This window comes from Vigna umbellata, chromosome 11 (assembly GCF_029865625.1).
Source record: "Vigna umbellata cultivar VRB3 chromosome 11, Vumbellata_1.0, whole genome shotgun sequence".
Lineage (NCBI taxonomy): Eukaryota > Viridiplantae > Streptophyta > Magnoliopsida > Fabales > Fabaceae > Vigna > Vigna umbellata.
In genome coordinates, this window is record NC_142175.1 from 12,936,889 (window position 1) to 12,952,282 (window position 15,394).

Genomic DNA, 15,394 nt, shown 5'->3' on the forward strand with positions numbered 1-15,394 from the left:
AATGAAGGTTCAGACGAAGTGGAAGGTTGGGCAACTGGTTGGGCAGGTGCCTCTTGTTGCTGCTGTTGTTGTTGCCTCTGGTGTTGTTGCATAGGTGGAGGCACATATCTGTTAGGTGCTCCAACATTCTGGAAAGGTGGTGCCTGCTGTTGATGCTGTGGCGCATTGTTCCATCTCAGATTGGGGTGATTCCTCCACCCTGGGTTGTACCTGTTGCTGGATAAGTCATGATTTTGCTGTTGTTGCTGCCTGTTGTTGTAGATGTTCGTAGCATAAGCCTGAGGCGCATCAGAGGCAGCAGAGTGCTGCAAAGAAGGACAAGCATCTGTATAGTGGTCACTGGAAGGACAAATAGCACATAGTCGTGCAACAGATGCAGATGGAGCTGCAGATCTCTGGTTGGTAGTCAACTGTGTCACCATTTTCGTAAGAGAGTCAATCTTTCCTTCCAACTTGCTTTCAACAGCTGATAAAGACTGGGCAACAACATCATGTACGCCCCTCACCACAATGGCATCATTCCTAGTGCTAAACTGCTGGGAGTTGGAGGCCATCTTCTCAATCAATTGCCTGGCCTCAGCAGGTGTGGTGTCTCCAATAGCTCCACCACTGGCAGCATCAATCATACCACGGTCCATGTTGTTCAAACCCTCATAGAAATACTGGACAAGGAGATGCTTAGGTATCTGATGGTGGGGACAACTAGCACAAAGTGTCTTGAATCTCTCCCAATACTCATATAGGTTTTCTCCACCAAGCTGCCTAATCCCAGTTATGTCTTTTCTGATAGCTGTGGTCCGGGCTGCTGGAAAAAATTTATCTAAGAACAGCCTCTTCAGATCATCCCAGCTAGTGACGGATCTAGGCGCCAAACCATACAACCAATCCTTAGCAACATTTTCCAATGAATGAGGGAATGCCTTCAAGAAGAGGTGCTCTTCAGGAACATCATGTGGTTTCATACTAGAACAGACAATGTGGAATTCCTTCAAATGCTTATGAGGACTCTCACCTGCAAGACCATGAAACTTGGGCAACAAATGGATCAGTCCAGTCTTGAGAACAAATGGAACGTCCTCATCAGGATATTGGATGCACAAGCTTTCGATATCGAAATCAGGTGCAGCCATCTCCCTAAAAGTCCTCCCACGAGGTGGAGGTTGTGCCATATTGTTCTCAGTTGGAAAAAGAACAGAATCAGAATCAGAAATCACGTGCAGATGCAACAGATGCAGTAGATGCAGTATGCACAAAGTACTCAGCAGTGGGATGCACAGTATCCAATGGAACAGACTCAAAAACAGACTCTAAAGATAAATTTCTAGAATGCCTAGCTAACCTATGAAAAGTTCTATCAATCTCAGGATCAAAGGGTGGTATAGGCCCAGGATTTCCCCTAGTCATGTGATGAGAGGGTCGCACCTCCCACAAAAGTTGAGCATATAAGAATGCAATATAGACTAGGAAGTGACTCCTAGGTCGTCTCTCAAGGACCAAATTGCAGTTCAGTCTCAGATCAAACACGTAGTGGGGGGGGGGGGTTGTGAAAGGTTTGTGAATGCAATTGAACTAAATTTAAACTGGAACTTAAATACAACCAAACATAATTGAAAACATTGAAATAAATGAACAAAACATGAAGACCAAACGGTCCTAAAACAATATGTGTGAACTAATTAAAATGCAGCAGATAATAAAGAAACATTTGACATACTATTCAAACACAACACTTAAGCTAAAGAAATGAAATGTTATTCATCACGAAATCAACACTTAAAAAGAAAACGCTAATAGTAAAGCAAGATAAATGAGCAAGGCGCTTCTAATGCATTAAAATTCTCTGTGCAAGCTTAAAGTTAAATCAAGTAAAACATTATTTAATGCTAGTAAATGGTAATATTGAGTTAAAAGGTGAAATGTTCTATTCAACAGCTTCAACGCAGTCATAAAGCAAACAAATTAAAATAAAAAAAAATGCATGACAGTGAAAATAAAATCTCGGACTAAGCAACTTCATTCAGCAAAGTAAGTGAATTCAGCTTGTGCACACCGCTTGCAGCTACCTAAAAGAAAAGAAAGTATGTGGACCCAAATCTAAAAGAAACAAAATAAAATGACCGCATGTGAAAGGTGAAATCAGCGCATAAAATTCCATTCTCCTTTGCTGGAACATAACCCCCCAATGAATCCATGCACAACAATGCTTCCAAAGTGATTCACCGTGTGCACCTCAGGCCATGACACACCCTCCATCTCAATATCCATGTGCTTCTATTTAAAACAAAGAAAAATCCCGCGTGCTGCTGCCAAAATGAAGATCCGCGTGCTTCCCAAGCTGCTGTAACCAAGCTTTCTAAAGTGAATGAATCCTCTCAATTGCTACTGGAATCAAAAGGAACTAAAGAACCAGTGCCAAAAGATGTTAGCCGAAACAACGTGTTTCTCTCATTTTCGTAACAGCCCCCAAGATGGCGGCTCCCACACACGTCCAGCCCTATTTCTTTTCTCCCTTTCCTGGACGATCCCTTCTTCCTTTCTTTAAAGCAAAGAAAACCAAACTAATAGGTGGCGGCTGGAACTCTACTGCCCCCCCTCTGGACTAACCCGTGACAGCTGGACTGCTGGGCCGTGTGCACCCCTGTGTTTCCCATTCTCAGCGTAAAGGTCTTCTCCTGCCTCTGCTGCTGGACAATGCTGGACACACCACTGTTGGACCGAGAAAATGAGCATGGACGTGTGCTGGAGCCCTTGCTTTCTTGGACGCTCCCTTTAGCTTGGTGGAGCGTGAGTTGCTATTGCACCTCCTTGAGTTGCTTGTTGGATGCCACCCGTGTCTCAAGTGTGGACGTGGAAGCTGGACGCGCAAATGTTGGACGTGGAGGCTGCTGGACTTTGCTTCCAAGCTGCTACGTGGCTCCTCCAAATTGATGTGCACACCTCTGCTCAAATTGCTTTTTGGACGTTGGTGTTGCTTGTTGCTCCAGCCGTGAGCTCTCCCAAGCTAAATAAAACCCAAGGACACCCCTAGGCCGTGTGTGTCCTTCTTCTTTGGACACCCCCTGCTGCTACCATTTGCTGGACGTGCACCCCATTTTCAATTGAAGCACCCTTTTCTCAAAGGCCCAAAGAGTAAAATCATCCTAGTGTCCTCTTTCTTGTGCACACTTCTTTTATGAAGAGTCTTGAATTAAGTGACAACCTTTCAAATGATTGTCCAAAATTTCCCTGCAATTACTAATGCAAATAATTAACTCAAATAATTCAAATTAATTAAAATTAGAATTTTTGGTCAAATTAAGCACAATTAGCAAAAACGGAAAAATACCAGACATTTAAGCACAATTCTTCGATTAATTCTAGCACAATAAACTAAGCAAAGTGAAGAAAATATTGACTCATCATCATGCACTAAGTCACAACACCCTAAAATCATGAAACGATATCACAAAAACTTTGAACACACAAAACAACCTAAACAAACAAATCACACACACTCAAACATACAAGACAAAACACAACACACAAACAACACATTATCAACACAAATGACCTAAAACTGAACCGTTGGTCCCCGGCAACGGCGCCATTTTGTTGAGAGGGTCGCACCTCCCACAAAAGTTGTGCATAAAATAATGCAGTATAGTGCTAGGAAGTGACTCCTAGGTCGTCTCACAAGGACCAATATTGCGGTTCAGTCTCAGATCACACACGGAAAAAAAAGGGGGGGGGTTTTGTGATTTTTTTGGTTGCGGTAAAATTAAATTAAACTGGAAATTAAATAAAACACGACCGAATATAATTGAAAGCATTAAAGTTCATGAAAACATTAAAGAAAACAATACAATAAATAAATATTCAAACACAATTAAAACTATAGAAATGCAACACTTAAAGCTAAAATATTAAATGCAATGTTATAAGGTAAACATCAAAAGCAATGATCCAAAGGAAAGAAGAAATGTAGATGCAACCCGTGAACGTGAGCATGCTTCCAAGAGAATTTGAAATTAAAGATGCTTCTAAAATGCAATTCTCTGGCCGTGACTCACTTGCCTTCTTCGTTCCCTTCTAATTACTTCTTTATTCTCAAAGAAATAAAGGAAAGAGGTGCCACACATTCTGCTGCCAAGTTTGCACGTCCCATCATCCTTGACTACCACCTACTCTACTTCTCATTTCTTAAAGAAAAGACATCTCCAACTAAATGAAAGTGTGGCATAGCTTTTTTCATTCCAGCAGTGCTTCCAGGTCACATTTCCGTGCACACCATTCTGCAATTCCAACATCCATTACCCCTACTACCATGACACCACGTGCTTCACTTCTTCACCGCTTCTCAAGGAAAGATAGTTACTTTTTCTCCAAAAACAATCACGTTGCAGCTGCTCCAGGCTGGACATGCTTTCCAGCATCACATTCCCGTGCACACCATTCTACTCCCGTCAAGTCAACTTCTCAATTCATAAATAAAAATAAACAAATCTCTTTTCCTCTAGCAGCCGTGAGACAATCGAGACATCACTTCATTCTCCTATTAACTCACTTCTTCATTTCTAAAGGTAAATGAATCTGCAAAATGTTTAATCCAATAAACGAAAGTGGGGTAGCCTTTCTCCGTGGCAGCAGCTTTCAAATCACCGTATCTCCTCTTTGCTTCCAGCCGTGACTTCACGTTGCCACCTAAGAACTCAACAATGTGCTCCTCTCATTCCCGTGCTTCCACCTGTGCCTCATACATTGCTTCACCAAACTACTCTTCTCCCAAACCGAGACAACACTTTCTACTTCCAGCCGTGTGTCCGTGACAGCTGCTGCCCATCTTCCAGCTCAACACCGCATGCTGTGCAAGCTTCTTCCGTGGTGCTCCCTTGACAAAAATACATCCACGTAACAGCTGCTGCCCCCTGGACGTAACACCTTACTGCTACCATTCTCTCATGCCGTGACAACACACCACTTCTTCCAAAATGTGCTAGCACCGTGTGCATCCATTCTGAATAAACAAAAATGAGCTTTTCTAAAAGAATTTGGATCCCCTCTACAATGTGACAATGTTGGACATAAACCGTGCACTTTTCATAATGAAAATTAAATAAACATTGCTCATGAATCCAACGCTTGCAAAAATGAAATGGACAAATTGAAAATGTGCTTTTCATTCATCATTCGAGAATAGCGTTTTCAGCCAAAAACACAAAAGCCCCAAAACCAAAGCTGAGACCGAGAGTGTAAAAGTGCTAAAAAGTGTGGCGGCTGGGCACCCTCTTGTAAGACCGTGTGTCTCCCCCTTAATGAGGGTGGGGTCCACACAAAAGAAAAACCCTAGGTCCAAGTCACTAATCTCTACTTTTGGGCCTAATCTACTTTACCAAAAATTGACCCAAAATGTAAGAGTTGATACAGAAATTCTAAACTACTGAATTACAATTTAATTAATTCTAAAATGTCTGTGTGGAGAGTCTTGAATTTATTCGGCATTCTTCCTGATGTCCCAAAATGTATTTCTGAAATTTTCCTGCACTTCAAAAATGCACTTAATCAGCTGAGAAAACCCAAATTAGCACAATTACAAATTTCCGACCAAATTGAGCAGAATTCGGAAAACGGGGAAATAACAAACAATTAAACACAATTCCCTGGTTTATTTAAGTGCAATAAACTAAATATAATTCCAGAAATAACGACTCATCACCTTTCTTTAAGAGATGAGGTAACAATTCTGTTTACGTCATAGGAATGGGAGAGAAATTCTTCTCTGGTTCCCTCCTAGGATGAGTGTTTTGACCAACATTCCGATCAGGACCCATGCCAACTCCTACTCTCCAAGCATTGTTTGAAGCCTGTTGTGGTGGATAATATCATGGCGGTTGAGATTTAATTTGGGACCAGGCGTTGTGTTGTTCACATAGGGAGGGTAGCTTGGGCTTGGTGGATAACTACGAGTGGGGGTATGACCTCCCCACATAGGCACTGATGATGTCGCATGCACCCCTCCTTCCTTCTTTTTTCCCGGATTAAAAACATATTTCTTCAGAGTTGTGGTTTGAGATGTAATTTTCCCACTTTCCAGTCCAATTTCTATCCTTTCGCCTATGATGATGATATCGACGAAATTGGAAGACACATTGCCAATCATATGTTCATAAAAAGGTGGTTGTAGTGTGCTCACAAACATTGCAACCATTTCCTTATCATATAGAGGCGGCTCAACCTGTGCTGCCAACTCTCTCCATCATTGCGCATATTCTTTAAAAGACTCTTCCTCTTTCTTCGCCATGTGGTGTAATTATAACCTGTATGGTGAAACATGCACGTTGTATTTGTACTGCCTTACAAAGGCATCTGCCAAATCTGCCCAAGAACGAATATGCGAGGAATTCAAATGTGTATACCAACTCAATGCCGCTTCAGCCAGACTATCTTGAAAGAGATGGATAAGTAATTTGTCGTCATGAGCGTAAGCAGCCATTTTTCGACAATACATAGTCAAATGATTCTTAGGGCATGTGTTTCCCTTGTATTTCTCAAATTCTGGCACCTTAAACTTGTGTGGAATGGTCACTCCTAGAGCTAAACTCAACCTTGCCACGTTACCAAACCCGTAACTTTCAAACCCTTCTATGGCTCTTAGTCTACCTTCTAGAACTTCGAGTTTATCCTTCGCTCCTTCTACGTTCGCCTGCAAAGCAGCATCTTGTGCGACAATTGTGTGGGGAAGCTTGGACGTTTCATTCAGCTTTGCCTCAGTTGTGTGGATAGGCCCCTGGGTACTAATGGGAAGTACATTGCTAGTTACGGGAAAAGCCAAAGAAGTATGCTCTGCCTCTGAATGATCTCCAATAGGCGGTGTGTAACCTGGTGGTAAACCATACATTGGAAATGTGAATTGTGTGCCCACAGCGTCATGTATTGGAGTGTGAGCATTATCATCAGCCTTTGGAGACGAAGTCCCTCATGCGGTTTTCATGGCTTTCAACGCTTCTAAAATTTGACCGACTTGATCCTTTAGCTGACTAATATCGGCCTTTACAGTTTCACGTTCCTCTTCCCAATCTTCCATAGCTTTGGAGTTTGCTCGAGTCTTATAAGGATGTCGTGGAAGTTTCGCCGTTGTTTTTTTTTTCTTAAACTTTATACTGTTTTTATTAACTAGGATTAGATGAAAACGAATTATGCGAAAATGCAGAAATGATGCATGCTAAAAATAAACGGAAATCACAGGTCCTTGATATTGTTACGAGAGAAATTAACACAGTCCAATACCATCGCAAACAAACCGAACTTTACATTTAAAGAAATTGAATAAATGTCAAATGTTACTAAAATGAAAATATCACTTCCTAGCCCAAGCAATAAAAGTCTTCATCTCACCCACTAGCCATTTACAATAACTAATAAAGCGAGTGACTTCTTCAGGTGGGTTGTAGAAATATGTCATCACTTCAGCGTCGGATACCATCCTGGGAACATCTTTGATAGCTTCGTTAGCAAGAGCAGCTAGTTGAGCGAAACTTCCCCTCCAATGCCTCACGACTTGTTCTTGATCCTTAATATGGTCCTCCATTTGTTTCATCATGGGTTGATTCCTTCTTCTATTTTTATCCATTCCACCTGTTTGGCAATGTAGTTCTCCATCTGCTTCACCAAAGCCTGTTGTTTTTCTTCTGCTTTTTCACGTTCTTGGTCTAGGTCTTCCTCGAATGACATTGCCATCCTTTTCATTTGTTGCTCTATTTCTTTAATTTGAATTTGGGCTTCCCTCAATCTTCTTAAGGCCACTTGTTGATCTCTTCTAGTCTCTTCATAAAGGTATTTACAATGTTCTTCGGCTTCCAATGTTGTATTCCTTTCCCTTACCCTCATGGTTAACTCAACGTTGGCGGTTGCGAGATCCTGCTTTATTCGAAGAGTATAACCTTTTTCGATGTTTTGTTTCGTGAGAGCCTCTTCATGTGCCCACGTCATTTCTTTTCTTTCCAATGTTAAATCTACCACATTATTGCGAGCATTTTGTAGCTCCTCTATCAACTTAATATTCTGATCTTTCATTTCTTCTATTTCTATCTTCAATTGTTCTATCCTATCAGACTCTTGATTTAGAAACTGCCTTTCATCTACTAGCCGACCTATGATTGACTTGAACGACAATTTAATGTCTTTTAACCCTTTATGTAATCCAATTGTGATAACTGACCTCTCGATTTATCACTCCTACCCTTTCATCTGCTTCAAACCGCACGACGTTTCCCCAAGCTCTTCTGACCTCTCTTAGTTTTTCAGTAAAGCATCCATCTTCATAATAAAGGAAAAGTGGAGTGAGATAATCGGATGACGTTGCCCCTCTCATGGGATGCTGATAACAGTTGAAAAACTGTTATTTTCATGCTTGAAATTGATACTAAAAGCAACCTTTAACACTTAGAAACTAGCTTGAAATCATGCTTTTATTCATATTTTCATAAATAAGAGAGCTGGACAGGTTTATGCTTGATTTCAGTGTTTTTGTGCAGGTTTTAAGGTGAATTTGGTGAAAGAAGTGAAGAAGGAGAGAGATGAAATCAGAAAAGACATCAAAAAGTGCAAAAGGAGAAGCCGCAACTGCCGCTCAGCGGCAGTTTACCGCTGAGCGGCACTCAGGAGTTCACGTTGGAACCGCTGAGGGGCAAAATGGCCGCTGAGGGGAAGAAACTACTCACGCACTTACCACTGAGCGGCACTTTACCGCTGAGCGGCACACTTATGGGCTTGGACCTAGATTTTCTATAATTTTAGAATAGTATATAAGCTTTAGGACGTCCTAGGGTTTGTATCTTTGGCAGAAACGAAGCAAACACTCTCTCTTCCACCCCTTTGAAGGAGGATCTTGGATGCTGAGGCTACCTCTTCGCCTTTCTAGGGTTTTATCTTTCATTCTTTCATTATTATTCATCTAGTTTCACCATGAATATGGTGAACTAAACCTTGTATTGTTGTTGGGGAATCAATGTAGTCTTGTGAAACTCTCATATATGGAATTTGTTTTTACATCTTATATTTAAGACCTATGCTTTCTTTCATCATTAGTTAGGGTTTTTCCTCTTTGCTCAATGCTTGCTTTGTTTAACTCATTCAATGCATGATTATTGATTTTGTCGATACGGGAACGTATGGGGACACGTCGAGATCCGGGGAATTTCTCCCAATAGTATATTGGTTGTCGTTAAGCTCCTGCACTAAAAGAACTAATTATTAGGAATGCTAGGAATCGTATGAACTCGTAATTAGGGATAGGCCTTCTTGTAAGGTAATTTAGAGAGTGGCATTAACAATGATGAAAAGAATGTTGAATTCCTAAAGTATATGAGAGTGGATAAGATGAAATTGATAAATATAAAAGCTTACTAAGGCATGGAGGAATCACTAGGTCACTAGGGCATGGAGGAATCACTAGGTCATGCATGGGACAAATATAAAAGCTTACTAAGAAAGGTGTACTTCCCTAAAAAAAATAATATAAATAAACTATTAAGAGACAAAAATATATTTTTTGTTTTATGAACCCGACAAGAATTGATCTTGGTCCTACGTACATCCGTTTAATGGACAATCAGGGATCACGTAGTTCTTTATGTAGAAAAAGGTTTGTGAGTTTGTGTAAAAAAAAATATTATAGATTTATTTGGATTTTTGAAGAGTGACCCCGAAAAAAAGATTTGGTTTAACAAGATTGATATTTTTTATTTTAAAGATTTTTGTATTTTTTTTTTATTTTTAAGAACGGTGGGAAAGAGGAAAGAAGCCGACCATAGGTCTACGCGTACTTATATTTCAAAAATGATGATTTTTAAAAGAACGTCATTTGTATATAAAAAAAATAAAACCTTTAGAAAAAACCTTTAAATTGCAACAAAAAGAAAAAAAAGAGGGTGTGAAGATGACGTACCTTTCCAGCTTTCAATACGCTCTAATTCTTCCTTGGTAATTTCTGTTGGCAGAGTTCCTCTAGCCTTTTCTCTATACTTTCTTATACCTTTTCTATCTCCATTATTCCATAATGTCTCTCTCTATTTTTTCTTCTTTTTCTCTTTCTCTATGGCAGAGTGCATATTTATATACACACATTGCAATATTATGGAAATCTTGCCTTAATTGTGAATTAATTGACAATAAAACAAAATAGGGAAATAATTGCCATGGTTGCTAGAAAACAAATTAAATAATATTCAAAACATTGATTATCATTATTGTCAGAAAATCATAATTTCCTCTTTAAAAGCAACTGATGCAACAAATTATGTTAATATACTATTTTAATTTATTGTTCATGATTATTAGCATAATATTAATTCAAATTTTTACCATATTAAACTAACATTTCAAAAATATTGTAGTAAAGTCATTATTTTGTCCCTTTTTACCCACCATTAATTATTATTATCCTATTTTTTTATTATTTTTAAATATTTACTTATCCGGACGAAATTGGGTGTTGACAGCTGCCCCTCTTTATTTGGATTTTGCTGGATAACATGAACCTTAGAGTTTTTGTGTTATCACTGTAAAAGCTAAATAAAGATAAAGACGTTAATTTCGTTCGGGTCTAAAGAAAAGGAGAGAGGTTACCTCGAAGCTTACCTGGTAGAGCATGTGGCAACCTTGTGGACCTCGCTGAAAAAGCCGTGACCCTTGTGGAGGGTGTGTCATACCCTATGAACTTTGTTCGTATAACTTGATGGTGAGGCGCAGGAACCTCGTAAAATTAAGTGGTGAGGGCAGGAACCTAGTAAAACTTGATGGTGAGGCGCACGAACCTTGTAAAATTAAATGGTGAGGGCAGGAACCTCGTAAAATTAAATGGTGAAGGCAGGAACCTCGTATAACTTGAATGATGAGGGCAGGAACCTCGTAAAATTAAATGGTGAGGGAAGGAACCTCGCATAACTTGAATGATGAGGGCAGGAACCTCGTGGAGGGGGTACCACCTTTGATTTCGCTTAAGAGGTGTACTTGCCCTATGAATCTTGCTGTGGAGGGGGTATCACCTTTGATTTCGCTTAAGAGGTGTACTTGCCCTATGAATCTCGCTGTAGAGGGGGTATCACCTTTGATTTCGCTTAAGAGGTGTACTTGCCCTATGAATCTCGCTGTGGAGGGGGTATCACCTTTGATTTCGCTTAAGAGGTGTACTAACCCTATGAATCTCGCTGTGGAGGGGGTATCACCTTTGATTTCGCTTAAGAGGTGTACTTGCCCTATGAATTTCGCTGTGGAGGGGGTATCACCTTTGATTTCGCTTAAGAGGTGTACTTGCCCTATGAATCTCGCTGTGGAGGGGGTATCACCTTTGATTTCGCTTAAGAGGTGTACTAACCCTATGAATCTCGCTGTGGAGGGGGTATCACCTTTGATTTCGCTTAAGAGGTGTACTTACCCTATGAATCTCGCTGTGGAGGGGGTATCACCTTTGATTTCGCTTAAGAGGTGTACTTGCCCTATGAATCTCGTTGTGGAGGGGGTATCACCTTTGATTTCGCTTAAGAGGTGTACTTGCCCTATGAATCTCGCTGTGGAGGGGGTATCACCTTTGATTTCGCTTAAGAGGTGTACTAACCCTATGAATCTCGCTGTGGAGGGGGTATCACCTTTGATTTCGCTTAAGAGGTGTACTTACCCTATGAATCTCGCTGTGGAGGGGGTATCACCTTTGATTTCGCTTAAGAGGTGTACTTGCCCTATGAATCTCGCTGTGGAGGGGGTATCACCTTTGATTTCGCTTAAGAGGTGTACTTGCCCTATGAATTTCGCTGAAGAGATGCATAAACCTTTTTTTTTTTTTTGAGTGCTAGAATGAAAACTGGGCTTTGGTGCCAGGATGAAAACTGGGCTTTGGTGCCAGGATGAAAACTGGGGTTTGGTGCCAGAATGAAAAGTGGGCTTTTTTTTTTTGAAAATTCTGAATTTTGTCACTGATTTATTTTCCTTGAACTGTATGCTATCGAAAATACGAATTCCCGTTGAATGTTGGCGATGCATGGTGTGCCATGCTTTTCCTATGATGATGCCTACACTATGATGAATGTATGAATGTATGGGTGAAAAATCATGTGAGACCCAAATATTGTATTATATATTCTGTTTTTGTTTTAAATCCACGACATCCCTTAAGGACAAGCTCGCACCCTGTGAATGCCTGTGATGCTTATTATTTTCGGGAAGGATTTTGAAAGATGAAAAAAAGATTTATTGAATAATATAATATTGTCAATTCCACTTTAAAAGCATTCCCTATCATGGAATCATTAGAAATTTTTTTACTGCGCCAGAATTAACTGGCAAAGGTAACCCCTTTCCATCCATTCTGGTGAGAATAAATGCACCACCACTAAGAGTCTTCTTTACTACACACAGACCTTCATAATTTGGAGTCCACTTGCCCCTATGATCCTTTAGTATTGGCAAAATCTTTTTTTAGGACCAATTCACCTTCTTGGAATTCCCTTTGCTGGTATAGTTGCCCATGGCATGTTGCGGTCAATTTTTTTTCAATAAGATTGAGCTGATCAAACCGGTTTTGAACTCCATCTGCTTCTTCTAACTGGTTTCCACTAACACTTGTAGGGATGGGATTTCTACCTCGAAGCGTAGTACTGCTTCTGTTCCACATGCCAAAGGTATTGCCCCAGTCGATATGCGTACCGATGTGAGGTAACTGAAGGTATATTCCTCTTGATATCCTTTTATTAGCGGCCTTGACTGTCCCATTCATCTTTGGACAACGATGGGAAGTTTGATTGTTCAGGTTTGCGGCAATGAGAAATTGTCTTTAAAGTATGATAGTCGACATGAATTTGCTCATTATAGTCCTTCTTCAACGCGATACTTGCCACCTATTGGGAGTATCTTGCCCCATCTAGAAATCTCGCATCGAACTGCTTTTTGTACTTCATCTTTGATTCTGAAGACACTCATGTTGAACTCTTTCTTCATGCTAGTGTCGACTTTTACCTTTTTTCTCTCGCTTTCTTCTCTTACACTAAAGATTTCAACCTTTACTTGATGGGGTTTTATTTCTTTAGAATCTTGCTTCACAAATATCATTAATTTTGGAGAGGGTTCCGGGTCAGTCATAATCATCTTCCATGTTATTGATAGGGTGCTCAAAATTAGGAAAAACAACATTATTGTTTTCAAAACATTCATTGTCATATCCATGTTATTTGATAAAATATTTAAGACTCGAGAAAAAAATGAAACAAACATGATTTAATGTTAAACCAAATGCAAAAGAAAGTGTCAACCCTAAAATAGGAACCCCAAGGCTCCAGGCAAAGCAGTGAGGTTAATTAAAAATTATTACATTTCAATAAGCATCACAGGCAAATTCTTTATCTTTCAGTTTTTGGGTTTGTAGATACTTCTTCTTCTTTATTCTCGTAGTATATTTGTAAGAAACTTCTGTCAATCAGATCTTGGAGAAAGCTCCTAAACCTGGTACACTCATTAATGATGTGTTCAGCTCTTGGACAAATTCCACATGCCTCACCGAGGCCATCTCCCCCCCTCGATGGCATTTGTTGAGGTATTTCCATGCTCGGCAAGGGGATTGACTTCAACACTAGGTTCGTCTTCTTGGAACTTCAGCCATCCTGCATCAATTAGAGATTGTACTTTGAATTTAAGAGAGGTGCATCCTTCGGTTGAATGGCCAGTGGCTCCCCCATGAAAATCGCATCTCGCATTTGCATCAAAACTTTTAGGGTATGGAGGTTGTAAGGGTTTCATTGGACGAATAGCGGCCAAACCCTTCTTAAGGAGTTGAGGTAACAAATCTGTATACGTCATAGGAATGGGAGTGAAATTCTTCTCTGGTTCTCTCCTAGGATGAGTGTTCTGACCAACATTCTGATCTAGACCTAAACCGGCTCCAGTGGCCCTGGCATTAGCCTGTTGTGGTTGATAATATCCTGGTTGTCGAGGTCTCATTTGGGGACCAGACACTGTACTGTTCACATAAGGAGGATAACTCGGGCTTGGTTGATAGCTATGTGTGGGTGCATGACCTCCCCACATGGGTATTGCTGATGTTGCATGCACTCCCCCTTCTTTCTCTTTCGGAGTGGTGGCTTGAGATATAATTTTCCCACTTTTCAGTCCGATTTCGATTCTTTCGCCTATGATGATGATATCGGCGAAATTGGAAGACACGTTGCCAATCATATGCTCATAAAAAGGTGTTTGTAGTGTGCTTACAAACATTGCAACCATCTCCTTGTCATATAGAGGTGGTTCAACCTGCGTTGCCAGCTCTCTCCATCGTTGTGCGTATTCTTTAAAAGACTCCTCATCTTTCTTTGCCATATGGTGCAATTGTAACCTGTCTGCGCGCGACATGCATGTTGTATTTGTATTGTCTTACAAAGGCATCTGCCAAATCTGTCCAAGAATGGATATGAGAGGATTCCAGATGCGTATACCAACTCAACGCTGCTTCAGCCAAACTATCCTGAAAGAGATGGATAAGTAATTTGTCGTCGTGAGCGTAAGCGGCCATTTTTCGACAATACATAGTCAAATGATTCTTAGGGCATGTGTTTCCCTTGTATTTCTCAAATTCTGGCACTTTAAACTTGTGTGGAATGGTCACTCCGGGAGCCAAACTCAATCTTGCCACGTCGCCAAATCCGTAACTTTCAAACCCTTCTATGGCTCTCAGTCTGCCTTCTAGAACTTCAAGTTTATCCTTCGCCCCTTCTACACTTGCCTGCAAAGCAGCATCTTGTGCGGCAATTGTTTGGGGAAGCTTGGGCGTTTCATTCAACTTTGCCTCAGTGGTGTGGATAGGCCCCTGGGTACCAATGGGAAGTACATTGCTGGTTACGGGAAAAGCCAAGGAAGTATGCTCTGCCTCTGAATGATCTCCAGTAGGCGGTGTGTAACCTGGTGGTAGACCATACATCGGAAATGTGAATTGTGCACCCACAGCGTCATGTATTGAAGTGTGAGCATTATCATCAGCCTTTGCAGACGAAGCCTCTCCTGTAGTTTTCATGGCTTTCAACGCTTCTAAAATTTGACCGACTTGATCCTTTAGCTGATTGATATCGGCCTTTACAGTTTCACGTTCCTCTTCCCAATCTTCCATAGCTTTGGAGTTTGCTCGAGTCTTATAAGGATGTCGTGGAAGCTTCGCCGTTGTTATTTTTTTAACTTTATACTGTTTTTATTAACTTGGATTAGATGAAAACGTATTATGCGAAAAATGCAAAAATGATGCATGCTAAAAATACGGAAATCACAGGTCCTTGATATCGTTACGAGAGAAACTAACACAGTCCAATACCATCGCAAACAAACCGAATTTTACATTTAAAGAAACTGAATAAATGAAAATATCACTTCCTAGCCTGAGCAATAA

The 15,394-nt window shown here is 40.5% G+C and overlaps 1 pseudogene; it reads right to left on the reverse strand.

The window, feature by feature from the left end:
• Positions 1-13,518: 13,518 nt before the first annotated feature.
• On the reverse strand, positions 13,519-15,121 carry LOC148191005 (uncharacterized; annotated as a pseudogene).
• Positions 15,122-15,394: the final 273 nt, after the last annotated feature.